The following is a 19,396-nucleotide window of genomic DNA, read 5'->3' on the forward strand; positions in this document are numbered from 1 at the left end:
CTCTAATTGACACGCAACTCTCATCTCTTAAACGGTTGCACTTCATCATTTATACACTTATAGAATCATACCGCGGGAAGGTGCTGAAAGAGCAGCACCCCTGATTAATTTAAATGCATTTGCCGAAGTTATAAAATTATTATTTTGTTCTATGTTTATTCTTCTCTGTGATCTATGTTTATTCTGTTCTATTTTCTATGTTTATTCTTCTCTGTGATCTATGTTTATTCTGTTCTATTTTCATTGTTTAACTGGTAAACAACATCACTTCATTGTCTAATTTCTATGCTTTATTGTAGACACCGTCTTCATTGAGTTGAATTGAGTTCAGGATAAACAACAGAGGAAAAGTACAACAAAATGATGACTTCAGGTGAGTGCTTTACCGTGATTAAAACCCAAACTTCCCTCTCCCATAGGAGAGGACAGTTCAGTAGTGATACTCTACTGTTGTAGTGTAACAGCTTCCCTGTCATAGAGGACAGTTTAGTAGTGATACTCTATTGTAGTGTAACAGCTTCCCTATCATAGAGGACAGTTCAGTAGTGATACTCTACTATTGTAGTGTAACAGCTTCCCTATCATAGAGGACAGTTCAGTAGTGATACTCTACTATTGTAGTGTAACAGCTTCCCTATCATAGAGGACAGTTCAGTAGTGATACTCTACTATTGTAGTGTAACAGCTTCCCTATCATATAGAAGAGGACAGTTCAGTAGTGATGCTCTACTATTGTAGTGTAACAGCTTCCCTATCATATAGAAGAGGACAGTTCAGTAGTGATGCTCTACTATTGTAGTGTAACAGCTACCCTATCATAGAGGACAGTTCAGTAGTGATGCTCTACTATTGTAGTGTAACAGCTTCCCTATCATAGAGGACAGTTCAGTAGTGATGCTCTACTATTGTAGTGTAACAGCTTCCCTATCATAGAGGACAGTTCAGTAGTGATGCTCTACTATTGTAGTGTAACAGCTTCCCTATCATAGAGGACAGTTCAGTAGTGATACTCTACTATTGTAGTGTAACAGAATGGGGAACATAAAGCTGACAAAGATGCCTGAAGCCAAAGTAAAAGATAACCACTTGTTTTGTTTTTATTCTTTCAAGTATCATTAAATGACAGATCTGCTGAATACTGTAAAATGCAGCAGATTCTTAATGATTAATACTCGGTGTGTCTGTGTGTCACAGCTCCTGATAAACCAGATTGTGGGCCGATGGTGGTTACTTTTGGATTCTTGACGTTGGTCATTGGAATCGCTGTTGGAGTGAAACTGAAGGAGGCCACAGACCAGTTCATTCAACAACATAAATGGAAGATCATTGTCTTTGTCACTGTTTTTATTGTTGTTTGTATCATGGTGCTTCTGATCTTGAATAAACAGGAAGTATAGAGGGATATTAAGGAATGACCCAAACAATTAGCAAACACTTCTCAGTCAGTCACACACAACTCCCTCTGGAAAATAACATCTGCTAAATGACTGAACTGTAAGCAACATTTGGAAAAAAGTGACTCATAGTAGGCTAGATGTATTTGTCTAAGATTGTATTTGTCATCCTATTTTAATGTGACCAAGATCCCTTTCCATCTCTGGCCATCTCTGTGTGTGCTCGTACTTTGTCAATGTTTGTGATTTATAGTTGTAAGTGTCTTTATAGATCAGTGGAACATCGACTTAATATTATGTTTTTGTAACCAATTGCCTGTGTCTCTTCAACTCATGTGTTTTTTTAACCAATTGCCTGTGTCTCTTCAACTCATGTGTTTTTGTAACCAATTGCCTGTGTCTCTTCAACTCATGTGTTTTTGTAACCAATTGCCTGTGTCTCTTCAACTCATGTGTTTTTGTAACCAATTGCCTGTGTCTCTTCAACTCATGTGTTTTTGTAACCAATTGCCTGTGTCTCTTCAACTCATGTGTTTTTGTAACCAATTGCCTGTGTCTCTTCAACTCATGTGTTTTTGCTCATCAACCTGTCAGTATGTTCTGGGCTGATTAAACCAAATAGTAAAATCACATTTTAACTGACGTCTTATTCTACAAGCTGACCTTAGAACTATGACCCAGTGACTAAAAACATTTCAACTAGACAAACACAGGGGACAACATTGAGGCCAACACCCCCAGCACGTAAGAGGGTTCACCGCATACATCGGGGGAAGAAGAACCCCCCCCCCCAATGAGACCCAGGACGGGCCACAGTTCAACAGGAGCTAAATGTCTTCAACTTATCAAGCAAGACCCTGACATCAGCTCACCTCAGTGTTCTCTATAAGGGGTTATGACCCTGACAGCAGCTCACCTCAGTGTTCTCAATAAGGGGTTATGACCCTGACAGCAGCTCACCTCAGTGTTCTCAATAAGGGGTTATGACCCTGACAGCAGCTCACCTCAGTGTTCTCAATAAGGGGTAATCATTGTACCCACTGCACACATGAATGAATTTGACGTCCAGATAGATCTATTCAAGTTTTTCCTTAGTCTGAGATTGCGTGAGTTCTTTGATAAGAGTGACACTACATGACCCCACGTGAAATGTCATCCTCAGTGAGATGTATACACAGGTCTACCCCGCTATTCAATAGACGTACTTGTCCTACCTTGAGTCAAGGAGAAGATGGAGCCTTTAACCCAGCTGAGGTACCTGACAACTCTGAGAGAACAACATTTAGAGCAAAACGTTTGTTTGTACCTCCCCCCAAATGCAATGCGTCCATAGAAACCTTCTGTAGGATTGTTGAATATTATGTAGGTGACCTACTGAAAGACAAACAGAAACACAAATCCTATGATAACCTGAGTAGAGACAAGAGAACGGCTCTTCAGTCAGATCCTTTGATTATCATAAAATAAATGTGACAAAGGAGGAATTTGTAAACAAAACAAATGTGACTATGTGAATAAATGTCGTCGACAACTATCTAAAGCACCAAATAAGAGCACCAGTACAAGATGCAATACCAACAACAATACCAACAACAATACCAACAACAATACCAATACCGACAACAATACCAACAACAATACCAACAACAATACCAACAACAATACCGACAACAATACCAACAACAATACCGACAACAATACCAATACCGACAACAATACCGACAACAATACCGACAACAATACCAATACCGACAACAATACCAACAACAATACCAATACCGACAACAATACCAACAACAATACCAATACCGACAACAATACCAACAACAATACCAACAACAATACCGACAACAATACCGACAACAATACCGACAACAATACCGACAACAATACCAATACCGACAACAATACCAACAACAATACCAATACCGACAACAATACCAACAACAATACCGACAACAATACCAATACCGACAACAATACCAATACCGACAACAATACCAATACCGACAACAATACCGCCAACAATACCGCCAACAATACCGACAACAATACCGACAACAATACCGACAACAATACCGACAACAATACCAATACCGACAACAATACCGACAACAATACCGACAACAATACCGACAACAATACCAATACCGACAACAATACCGACAACAATACCAACAACAATACCAACACCAATACCGACAACAATACCAACACCAACAACAATACCAATACCAACAACAATACCGACAACAATACCAACAACAATACCGACAACAACACCGACAACAACACCGACAACAACACCGACAACAATACCAACACCGACAACAATACCAACACCGACAACAATACCAACACCGACAACAATACCAACACCGACAACAATACCAACACCGACAACAATACCAACACCGACAACAATACCAACACCGACAACAATACCAACACCGACAACAATATCGACAACAATACCGACAACAATACCAACAACAATACCAACACCAATATAGACAACAATACCGACAACAATACCAACAACAATACCAACACCAATATAGACAACAATACCGACAACAATACCGACAACAATACCAACACCAATACCAACAACAATACCAACAACAATACCAACACCAATACCGACAACAATACCGACACCGACAACAATACCAACACCGACAACAATACCAACAACAATACCAATACCGACAACAATACCAACACCGACAACAATACCAACACCGACAACAATACCAACACCGACAACAATACCAATACCGACAACAATACCAACAACAATACCAACAACAATACCAATACCAACAACAATACCGACAACAATACCGACAACAATACCAATACCGACAACAATACCGACAACAATACCAACAACAATACCAACACCAATATAGACAACAATACCGACAACAATACCGACAACAATACCAACACCAATACCAACAACAATACCAACAACAATACCAATACCAACACCAATACCAACACAAATACCGACAACAATACCGACACCGACAACAATACCAACACCGACAACAATACCAACACCGACAACAATACCAACACCGACAACAATACCAACACCGACAACAATACCAACACCGACAACAATACCAATACCGACAACAATACCAATACCGACAACAATACCAACAACAATACCAACAACAATACCAATACCAACAACAATACCGACAACAATACCGACAACAATACCAACACCGACAACAATACCAATACTGACAACAATACCGACAACAATACCAACAACAATACCGACAACAATACCGACAACAATACCGACAACAATACCGACAACAATACCGACAACAATACCAACACCGACAACAATACCAATACCGACAACAATACCAACACCGACAACAATACCAACACCGACAACAATACCAACACCGACAACAATACCAACACCGACAACAATACCAACAACAATATCGACAAAAATACCGACAACAATACCAACAACAATACCAACACCAATATAGACAACAATACCGACAACAATACCAACACCAATACCAACACCAATACCAACAACAATACCAACACCAATACCGACAACAATACCGACACCGACAACAATACCAACACCGACAACAATACCAACACCGACAACAATACCAACACCGACAACAATACCAATACCGACAACAATACCAACACCGACAACAATACCAACACCGACAACAATACCAATACCGACAACAATACCAATACCGACAACAATACCAATACCGACAACAATACCAACAACAATACCAACAACAATACCAATACCAACAACAATACCGACAACAATACCGACACCGACAACAATACCGACACCGACAACAATACCAACACCGACAACAATACCAACACCGACAACAATACCAACACCGACAACAATACCAACACCGACAACAATACCAATACCGACAACAATACCAATACCGACAACAATACCAACAACAATACCAACAACAATACCAATACCAACAACAATACCGACAACAATACCAACACCGACAACAATACCAATACCGACAACAATACCAATACCGACAACAATACCAACACCGACAACAATACCAACACCGACAACAATATCGACAACAATACCGACAACAATACCAACACCAATATAGACAACAATACCGACAACAATACCGACAACAATACCAACAACAATACCAACACCAATACCGACAACAATACCGACACCGACAACAATACCAACACCGACAACAATACCAACACCGACAACAATACCAACACCGACAACAATACCAACACCGACAACAATACCAATACCGACAACAATACCAATACCGACAACAATACCAACAACAATACCAACAACAATACCAATACCAACAACAATACCGACAACAATACCGACAACAATACCAACACCGACAACAATACCAATACCGACAACAATACCGACAACAATACCAACAACAATACCAATACCAACAACAATACCGACAACAATACCGACAACAATAACAACACCGACAACAATACCAATACCGACAACAATACCAATACCGACAACAATACCAACACCGACAACAATACCAACACCGACAACAATACCAACACCGACAACAATATCGACAACAATACCGACAACAATACCAACAACAATACCAACACCAATATAGACAACAATACCGACAACAATACCGACAACAATACCAACACCAATACCAACAACAATACCAACACCAATACCAACACCAATACCGACAACAATACCGACACCGACAACAATACCGACACCGACAACAATACCAATACCGACAACAATACCAACACCGACAACAATACCAACACCGACAACAATACCAACACCGACAACAATACCAACAACAATACCAACAACAATACCAATACCAACAACAATACCGACAACAATACCAATACCGACAACAATACCAATACCGACAACAATACCGACACCGACAACAATACCGACAACAATACCGACAACAATACCAACACCAATACCAACACCAACACCAACACCAATACCGACAACAATACCGACAACAATACCGACAACAATACCAACAACAATACCGACAACAATACCGACAACAATACCGACAACAATACCGACAACAATACCGACAACAATGCCGACACCGACAACAATACCAACACCGACAACAATACCAACAACAATACCAACACCGACAACAATACCAACACCGACAACAATACCAACACCGACAACAATACCAACAACAATACCAACAACAGTACCAATACCGACAACAATACCGACAACAATACCGACAACAATACCAATACCGACAACAATACCAATACCGACAATACCAATACCGACAACAATACCAATACCGACAACAATACCAATACCGACAACAATACCAACAACAATACCAATACCAACACCGACAACAATACCGACAACAATACCAACAACAATACCGACAACAATACCAATACCGACAACAATACCAATACCGACAACAATACCAACACCGACAACAATACCAACAACAATACCAATACCAACAACAATACCAATACCGACAACAATACCAACAACAATACCAATACCGACAACAATACCAATACCGACAACAATACCAACAACAATACCAATACCGACAACAATACCGACAACAATACCAATACCGACAACAAAACCGACAACAATACCAATACCAACAACAATACCAACAACAATACCAATACCGACAACAATACCAACAACAATACCAATACCGACAACAATACCAACAACAATACCAACAACAAAACCAACAATACAAACAATACCAACAACAATACCAATACCGACAACAATACCAACACCGACAACAGTACCAACACCGACAACAATACCAACACCGACAACAATACCGACAACAATACCAATACCGACAACAATACCAACAACAATACCAATCCCGACAACAATACCGACAACAATACCGACAACAATACCGACAACAATACCGACAACAATACCAATACCGACAACAATACCGACAACAATACCAATACCGACAACAATACCAACAACAATACCAATACCAACAACAATACCAACACCGACAACAATACCAACACCGACAACAATACCGACACCGACAACAATACCGACAACAATACCGACAACAATACCGACAACAATACCAACACCAACAACAATACCGACAACAATACCGACAACAATACCAATACCAACAACAATACCAATACCAACAACAATACCGACAACAATACCGACAACAATACCGACAACAACACCGACAACAATACCAACAACAATACCAATACCAACAACAATACCGACAACAATACCAACAACAATACCGAAAACAATACCAACACCGACAACAATACCAATACCGACAACAATACCAACACCGACAACAATACCAATACCGACAACACCAACAACAATACCAATACCAACAACAATACCAATACCGACAACAATACCAATACCGACAACAATACCAATACCGACAACAATACCAATACCGACAACAATACCAATACCGACAACAATACCAATACCGACAACAATACCAACAACAATACCAATACCAACAACAATACCGAAAACAATACCAACAACAATACCAATACCGACAACACCAACAACAATAACAATACCAACAACAATACCAATACCGACAACACCAACAACAATACCAATACCGACAACACCAACAACAATACCAATACCGACAACAATACCAATACCGACAACACCGACAACAATCCCAATACCGACAACAATACCAATACCGACAACAATACCAACAACAATACCGATAACAATAGCAATACCGACAACAATTCCAACAACAATACCAATACCGACAACAATACCGACAACAATACCAACAACAATACCAATACCAACAACAATACCAACAACAATACCGATAACAATACCAATACCGACAACAATTCCAACAACAATACCAATACCGACAACAATACCAACAACAAAACCAACAACAATACAAACAACAATACCAACAACAATACCAACAACAATACCAATACCGACAACAATACCAATACCGACAACAATACCAACACCGACAACAATACCAATACCGACAACAATACCGACAATACCAATACCGACAACAATACCAACAACAATACCAATCCCGACAACAATACCGACAACAATACCGACAACAATACCAATACCGACAACAATACCGACAACAATACCAACACCGACAACAATACCAACACCGACAACAATACCAACACCGACAACAATACCAACACCGACAACAATACCAACACCGACAACAATACCGACAACAATACCGACAACAATACCGACACCGACAACAATACCGACAACAATACCGACAACAATACCAATACCAACAACAATACCGACAACAATACCAACAACAATACCGACAACAATACCGACACCGACAACAATACCGACAACAATACCGACAACAATACCAATACCAACAACAATACCGACAACAATACCAATACCAACAACAATACCAATACCAACAACAATACCGACAACAATACCGACAACAATACCGACAACAATACCAACAACAATACCAACACCGACAACAATACCAATACCAACAACAATACCGACAACAATACCAATACCGACAACAATACCGACAACAATACCAATAACGACAACAATACCGACAACAATACCGACAACAACACCGACAACAATACCAACACCGACAACAATACCGACAACAATACCAATACCAATACCGACAACAATACCGACAACAATACCAACCACAATACCAACAACAATACCGACAACAATACCAATACCGACAACAATACCAATACCGACAACAATACCGACAACAATACCAATAACAATACCGACAACAATACCAATAACAGCATAACCAGCCCTACAAATATATCATATGTGTTAGGGTAGTAGTTGTCATAGGGACAACACCAGGACTCTAGTGGGTTACTGACTTCCCTGAGGAAGATGCCTGTAACGATTTTCTTGTGTCAAAGGAGAGGCGGACCAAAACGCAGCGTGGTTATTATTCATGGTTCTTTAATAAAGAAACTATACATGAATAGACGAACAAAACCAATAAATGTGAAAAACCCAAACCAGCCCGATCTGGTGCAAACACAGCGACAGGAACAATCACCCACAAACCCCAACACCAAACAGGCTACCTAAATATGGTTCCCAATCAGAGACAATGACTAACACCTGCCTCTGATTGAGAACCATATCAGGCCAAACACAGAAACAGACAAACTAGACACACAACATAGAATGCCCACTCAGATCACATCCTGACAAAACAAAACATAGAAACATACAAAGCAAACTATGGTCAGTGTGTGACAATGCCATCCTTTTTTGTGTCAGGTTTCCCCTGCTAGTACTATTGCATTGAATATGAACTCAAAATCAGTTAAACAGTCATATTGAAATGTTTAAAGATTGCCCACCCACCTGTGTCAGGTGATCTGATAAGTCACTTCCAAGAAGCTATCAAAGGTTGTCTCAGAACATGTTAGGGTGTCAATGAAATGCAGGTTGACATTTATTTTCATTCATCTTAACCTGGAGGCAGAACTGAGAGATTTCCGCTAGATGAGTCAGCTGCAAAGTCTGAATGTAGCCATTCAAACAACACAATATTAGAAGGTAGCCATCAAAACAACACAATATTAGAATGTACCCATCAAAACAACAGTATTAGAATGTACCCATCAAAACAACAGTATTAGAATATAGCCATCAAAACAACACAATATTAGAATGTAGCCATCAAAACAACAGTATTAGAATGTACCCATCAAAACAACAGTATTAGAATATAGCCATCAAAACAACACAATATTAGAAGGTACCCATCAAAACAACACAATATTAGAATGTAGCCATCAAAACAACAGTATTAGAAGGTACCCATCAAAACAACACAATATTAGAAGGTAGCCATCAAAACAACACAATATTAGAAGGTAGCCATCAAAACAACAGTATTAGAATGTACCCATCAACACAACAGTATTAGAATGTACCCATCAACACAGTATTAGAATGTACCCATCAACACAGTATTAGAATGTAGCCATCAAAACAACACAATATTAGAATGTACCCATCAAAACAACAGTATTAGAATGTACCCATCAACACAGTATTAGAAGGTAGCCATCAGCACAATATTAGAATGTAGCCATCAACACAATATTAGAATGTAGCCATCAAAACAACACAATATTAGAAGATAGCCATCAAAACAACACAGTAATAGAATGTAGCCATCAAAACAACACAATATTAGAATGCAGCCATCAAAACAACAGTATTAGAATGTACCCATCAACACAACAGTATTCGAATGTACCCATCAAAACAACAGTATTAGAATGTACCCATCAACACAGTATTAGAATGTAGCCATCAAAACAACACAATATTAGAATGTACCCATCAAAACAACAGTATTAGAATGTACCCATCAACACAGTATTAGAAGGTAGCCATCAACACAATATTAGAATGTAGCCATCAAAACAACACAATATTAGAATGTAGCCATCAAAACAACACAATATTAGAAGATAGCCATCAAAACAACACAATATTAGAATGTAGCCATCAACACAATATTAGAATGTAGCCATCAAAATAACACAGTAATAGAATGTAGCCATCAACACAACAGTATTAGAATGTAGCCATCAACACAATATTAGAATGTAGCCATCAAAATAACACAGTAATAGAATGTATCCATCAACACAATATTAGAATGTAGCCATCAAAATAACACAGTAATAGAATGTAGCCATCAACACAATATTAGAATGTAGCCATCAAAACAATATTAGAATGTAGCCATCAAAACAACACAATAGTAGAATGTAGTCATCAACACAATATTAGAATGTAGCCATCAAAATAACACAATATTAGAAGGTAGCCATCAACACAATATTAGAATGTAGCCATCATAATAACACAGTAATAGAATGTAGCCATCAACACAATATTAGAATGTAGCCATCAAAACAACACAATATTAGAATGTAGCCATCAACACAATATTAGAATGTAGCCATCAAAATAACACAGTAATAGAATGTAGCCATAAAAACAACACAGTAATAGAATGTAGCCATCAACACAATATTAGAATGTAGTCATCAACACAATATTAGAATGTAGCCATCAACACAATATTAGAATGTAGCCATCAACACAACACAATATTAGAATGTAGCCATCAAAACAACACAATATTAGAATGTAGCCATCAAAACAACACAATATTAGAATGTAGCCATCAACACAATATTAGAATGTAGTCATCAACACAATATTAGAATGTAGCCATCAACACAATATTAGAATGTAGCCATCAACACAATATTAGAATGTAGCCATCAAAACAACACAATATTAGAATGTAGCCATTAACACAATATTAGAATGTAGCCATCAACACAATATTAGAATATATCCATCAAAACAATATTAGAATATAGCCATCAAAACAACACAATATTAGAATGTAGCCAACAAAACAACACAATATTAGAATGTACCCATCAAAACAACACAATATTAGAATGTAGCCATCAAAACAATATTAGAATGTAGCCATCAAAACAACACAATATTAGAATGTAGCCATCAACACAATATTAGAATGTAGCCATCAACACAATATTAGAATGTAGCCATCAAAACAACACAATATTAGAATGTAGCCATCAACACAATATTAGAATGTAGCCATCAAAACAACACAATATTAGAATGTAGCCATCAACACAATATTAGAATGTAGTGATCAACACAATATTAGAATGTAGCCATCAACACAATATTAGAATGTAGCCATCCACACAATATTAGAATGTAGTCATCAACACAATATTAGAATGTAGTCATCAACACAATATCAGAATGTAGCCATCAACACAATATTAGAATGTAGCCATCAAAACAACACAATATTAGAATGTAGCCATTAACACAATATTAGAATGTACCCATCAAAACAACACAATATTATAATGTAGTCATCAAAACAACACAATATTAGAAGGTAGCCATCAAAACAACAGTATTAGAATGTACCCATCAACACAACAGTATTAGAATGTACCCATCAAAACAACAGTATTAGAATGTACCCATCAACACAGTATTAGAATGTAGCCATCAAAACAACACAATATTAGAATGTACCCATCAAAACAACAGTATTAGAATGTACCCATCAACACAGTATTAGAAGGTAGCCATCAACACAATATTAGAATGTAGCCATCAACACAATATTAGAATGTAGCCATCAAAACAACACAATATTAGAATGTAGCCATCAAAACAACACAATATTAGAAGATAGCCATCAAAACAACACAGTAATAGAATGTAGCCATCAAAACAACACAATATTAGAATGTAGCCATCAAAACAACAGTATTAGAATGTAGCCATCAACACAACAGTATTAGAATGTACCCATCAAAACAACAGTATTAGAATGTACCCATCAACACAGTATTAGAATGTAGCCATCAAAACAACACAATATTAGAATGTACCCATCAAAACAACAGTATTAGAATGTACCCATCAACACAGTATTAGAAGGTAGCCATCAACACAATATTAGAATGTAGCCATCAACACAATATTAGAATGTAGCCATCAAAACAACACAATATTAGAATGTAGCCATCAAAACAACACAATATTAGAAGATAGCCATCAAAACAACACAGTAATAGAATGTAGCCATCAAAACAACACAATATTAGAATGTAGCCATCAACAAAATATTAGAATGTAGCCATCAAAATAACACAGTAATAGAATGTAGCCATCAACACAACAGTATTAGAATGTAGCCATCAACACAATATTAGAATGTAGCCATCAAAATAACACAGTAATAGAATGTATCCATCAACACAATATTAGAATGTAGCCATCAAAATAACACAGTAAAAGAATGTAGCCATCAACACAATATTAGAATGTAGCCATCAAAACAATATTAGAATGTCGCCTCCAAAACAACACAATATTAGAATGTAGCCATCAACACAATATTAGAATGTAGCCATCAAAATAACACAATATTAGAAGGTAGCCATCAACACAATATTAGAATGTAGCCATCATAATAACACAGTAATAGAATGTAGCCATCAACACAATATTAGAATGTAGCCATCAAAACAACACAATATTAGAATGTAGCCATCAACACAATATTAGAATGTAGCCATCAAAATAACACAGTAATAGAATGTAGCCATAAAAACAACACAGTAATAGAATGTAGCCATCAACACAATATTAGAATGTAGTCATCAACACAATATTAGAATGTAGCCATCAACACAATATTAGAATGTAGCCATCAACACAACACAATATTAGAATGTAGCCATCAAAACAACACAATATTAGAATGTAGCCATCAAAACAACACAATATTAGAATGTAGCCATCAACACAATATTAGAATGTAGTCATCAACACAATATTAGAATGTAGCCATCAACACAATATTAGAATGTAGCCATCAACACAATATTAGAATGTAGCCATCAAAACAACACAATATTAGAATGTAGCCATTAACACAATATTAGAATGTAGCCATCAACACAATATTAGAATGTAGTCATCAACACAATATTAGAATGTAGTCATCAACACAATATTAGAATGTAGCCATCAACACAACACAATATTAGAATGTAGCCATCAACACAATATTAGAATGTAGCCATCAAAACAACACAATATTAGAATGTAGCCATTAACACAATATTAGAATGTAGCCATCAAAACAATATTAGAATGTAGCCATCAACACAGTAATAGAATGTAGCCATCAAAACAACACAGTAATAGAATGTAGCCATCAAAACAACACAGTAATAGAATGTAGCCATCAACACAATATTAGAATGTAGCCATCAACACAATATTAGAATATATCCATCAAAACAATATTAGAATATAGCCATCAAAACAACACAATATTAGAATGTATCCAACAAAACAACACAATATTAGAATGTACCCATCAAAACAACACAATATTAGAATGTAGCCATCAAAACAATATTAGAATGTAGTCATCAAAACAACACAATATTAGAATGTAGCCATCAACACAATATTAGAATGTAGTGATCAACACAATATTAGAATGTAGCCATCAACACAATATTATAATGTAGCCATCCACACAATATTAGAATGTAGTCATCAACACAATATTAGAATGTAGTCATCAACACAATATCAGAATGTAGCCATCAACACAATATTAGAATGTAGCCATCAAAACAACACAATATTAGAATGTAGCCATTAACACAATATTAGAATGTACCCATCAAAACAACACAATATTATAATGTAGTCATCAAAACAACACAATATTAGAAGGTAGCCATCAAAACAACAGTATTAGAATGTACCGATCAACACAACAGTATTAGAATGTACCCATCAAAACAACAGTATTAGAATGTACCCATCAACACAGTATTAGAATGTAGCCATCAAAACAACACAGTAATAGAATGTAGCCATCAAAACAACACAATATTAGAATGTAGCCATTAACACAATATTAGAATGTAGCCATTAACACAATATTAGAATGTAGCCATCAAAACAATATTAGAATGTAGCCATCAACACAGTAATAGAATGTAGCCATCAAAACAACACAGTAATAGAATGTAGCCATCAAAACAACACAGTAATAGAATGTAGCCATCAACACAATATTAGAATGTAGCCATCAACACAATATTAGAATATATCCATCAAAACAATATTAGAATATAGCCATCAAAACAACACAATATTAGAATGTATCCAACAAAACAACACAATATTAGAATGTACCCATCAAAACAACACAATATTAGAATGTAGCCATCAAAACAATATTAGAATGTAGCCATCAAAACAACACAATATTAGAATGTAGCCATCAACACAATATTAGAATGTAGTGATCAACACAATATTAGAATGTAGCCATCAACACAATATTAGAATGTAGCCATCCACACAATATTAGAATGTAGTCATCAACACAATATTAGAATGTAGTCATCAACACAATATCAGAATGTAGCCATCAACACAATATTAGAATGTAGCCATCAAAACAACACAATATTAGAATGTAGCCATCAACACAATATTAGAATGTAGCCATCAAAATAACACAGTAATAGAATGTAGCCATAAAAACAACACAGTAATAGAATGTAGCCATCAACACAATATTAGAATGTAGTCATCAACACAATATTAGAATGTAGCCATCAACACAATATTAGAATGTAGCCATCAACACAACACAATATTAGAATGTAGCCATCAAAACAACACAATATTAGAATGTAGCCATCAAAACAACACAATATTAGAATGTAGCCATCAACACAATAGTAGAATGTAGTCATCAACACAATATTAGAATGTAGCCATCAACACAATATTAGAATGTAGCCATCAACACAATATTAGAATGTAGCCATCAAAACAACACAATATTAGAATGTAGCCATTAACACAATATTAGAATGTAGCCATCAAAACAATATTAGAATGTAGCCATCAACACAATATTAGAATGTAGCCATCAAAACAACACAATATTAGAATGTAGCCATTAACTCAATATTAGAATGTAGCCATCAAAACAATATTAGAATGTAGCCATCAACACAGTAATAGAATGTAGCCATCAAAACAACACAGTAATAGAATGTAGCCATCAACACAATATTAGAATATATCCATCAAAACAATATTAGAATATAGCCATCAAAACAACACAATATTAGAATGTAGCCAACAAAACAACACAATATTAGAATGTACCCATCAAAACAACACAATATTAGAATGCAGCCATCAAAACAATATTAGAATGTAGCCATCAAAACAACACAATATTAGAATGTAGCCATCAACACAATATTAGAATGTAGTGATCAACACAATATTAGAATGTAGCCATCAACACAATATTAGAATGTAGCCATCCACAAAATATTAGAATGTAGTCATCAACACAATATTAGAATGTAGTCATCAACACAATATCAGAATGTAGCCATCAACACAATATTAGAATGTAGCCATCAAAACAACACAATATTAGAATGTAGCCATTAACACAATATTAGAATGTACCCATCAAAACAACACACTATTAGAATGTAGCCATCAACACAATATTAGAATGTAGCCATCAAAACAACAAAATATTAGAATGTAGCCATCAACACAATATTAGAATGTAGCCATCAACACAATATTAGAATGTAGTGATCAACAAAATATTAGAATGTAGCCATCAACACAATATTAGAATGTAGCCATCCACACAATATTAGAATGTAGTCATCAACACAATATTAGAATGTAGCCATCAACACAATATCAGAATGTAGTGATCAACAAAATATTAGAATGTAGCCATCAACACAATATTAGAATGTAGTGATCAACAAAATATTAGAATGTAGCCATCAACACAATATTAGAATGTAGCCATCCACACAATATTAGAATGTAGTCATCAACACAATATTAGAATGTAGCCATCAACACAATATTAGAATGTAGCCATCCACACAATATTAGAATGTAGTCATCAACACAATATCAGAATGTAGCCATCAACACAATATTAGAATGTAGCCATCAAAACAACACAATATTAGAATGTAGCCATTAACACAATATTAGAATGTACCCATCAAAACAACACAATATTATAATGTAGTCATCAAAACAACACAATATTAGAAGGTAGCCATCAAAACAACAGTATTAGAATGTACCGATCAACACAACAGTATTAGAATGTACCCATCAAAACAACAGTATTAGAATGTACCCATCAACACAGTATTAGAATGTAGCCATCAAAACAACACAATATTAGAATGTACCCATCAAAACAACAGTATTAGAATGTACCCATCAACACAGTATTAGAAGGTAGCCATCAACACAATATTAGAATGTAGCCATCAACACAATATTAGAATGTAGCCATCAAAACAACACAATATTAGAATGTAGCCATCAAAACAACACAATATTAGAAGATAGCCATCAAAACAACACAGTAATAGAATGTAGCCATCAAAACAACACAATATTAGAATGTAGCCATCAAAACAACAGTATTAGAATGTAGCCATCAACACAACAGTATTAGAATGTACCCATCAAAACAACAGTATTAGAATGTACCCATCAACACAGTATTAGAATGTAGCCATCAAAACAACACAATATTAGAATGTACCCATCAAAACAACAGTATTAGAATGTACCCATCAACACAGTATTAGAAGGTAGCCATCAACACAATATTAGAATGTAGCCATCAACACAATATTAGAATGTAGCCATCAAAACAACACAATATTAGAATGTAGCCATCAAAACAACACAATATTAGAAGATAGCCATCAAAACAACACAGTAATAGAATGTAGCCATCAAAACAACACAATATTAGAATGTAGCCATCAACACAATATTAGAATGTAGCAATCAAAATAACACAGTAATAGAATGTAGCCATCAACACAACAGTATTAGGATTTAGCCATCAACACAATATTAGAATGTAGCCATCAAAATAACACAGTAATAGAATGTATCCATCAACACAATATTAGAATGTAGCCATCAAAATAACACAGTAATAGAATGTAGCCATCAACACAATATTAGAATGTAGCCATCAAAACAATATTAGAATGTAGCCATCAACACAATATTAGAATGATGCCATCAACACAACACAATATTAGAAGGTAGCTTTCAACACAATATTAGAATGTAGCCATCATAATAACACAGTAATAGAATGTAGCCATCAACAATATTAGAATGTAGCCATCAACACAGTATTAGAATGTAGCCATCAACACAGTATTAGAATGTAGCCATCAACACAATATTAGAATGTAGCCATCAACACAATATTAGAATGTAGCCATCAACACAGTATTAGAATGTAGCCATCAACACAGTATTAGAATGTAGCCATCAACACAATATTAGAATGTAGCCATCAACACAATATTAGAATGTAGCCATCCACACAATATTAGAATGTAGTCATCAACACAATATTAGAATGTAGTCATCAACACAATATCAGAATGTAGCCATCAACACAATATTAGAATGTAGCCATCAAAACAACACAATATTAGAATGTAGCCATTAACACAATATTAGAATGTACCCATCAAAACAACACAATATTTTAATGTAGTCATCAAAACAACACAATATTAGAATGTAGTCATCAACACAATATTAGAATGTACCCATCAACACAATATTAGAATGTACCCATCAACACAGTATTAGAATGTAGCCATCAACACAATATTAGAATGTAGCCATCAACACAATATTAGAATGTAGCCATCAACACAATATTAGAATGTAGCCATTAACACAATATTAGAATGTAGCCATCCACACAATAGTAGAATGTAGCCATTAACACAATATTATAATGTAGCCATCAACACAATATTAGAATGTAGCCATCAACACAATATTAGAATGTAGCCATCCACACAATATTAGAATGTAGCCATCCACACAATATTAGAATGTAGCCATCCACACAATATTAGAATGTAGCCATCAACACAATATTAGAATGTACCCATCAAAACAGTATTAGAATGTAGCCATCAACACAATATTAGAATGTAGCCATCAACACAATATTAGAATGTAGCCATCCACACAATATTAGAATGTAGTCATCAACACAATATTAGAATGTAGTCATCAACACAATATCAGAATGTAGCCATCAACACAATATTAGAATGTAGCCATCAAAACAACACAATATTAGAATGTA

At 35.7% G+C, this 19,396-nt stretch overlaps 1 long non-coding RNA gene across 1 annotated transcript; it reads left to right on the forward strand.

Annotated features, from left to right (window-relative positions):
- The first annotated feature begins 233 nt into the window (after nucleotides 1–233).
- Nucleotides 234–2,026, forward strand: LOC118940274. Its single transcript, XR_005036809.1, has 2 exons — nucleotides 234–373; nucleotides 1,195–2,026. It is a non-coding gene; the product is annotated as an uncharacterized LOC118940274 (long non-coding RNA).
- The last annotated feature ends 17,370 nt before the right edge of the window (nucleotides 2,027–19,396 follow it).

Source organism: Oncorhynchus mykiss, chromosome 17, assembly GCF_013265735.2.
Source record: "Oncorhynchus mykiss isolate Arlee chromosome 17, USDA_OmykA_1.1, whole genome shotgun sequence".
In the NCBI taxonomy this organism is placed as follows: Eukaryota; Metazoa; Chordata; class Actinopteri; order Salmoniformes; family Salmonidae; genus Oncorhynchus; species Oncorhynchus mykiss.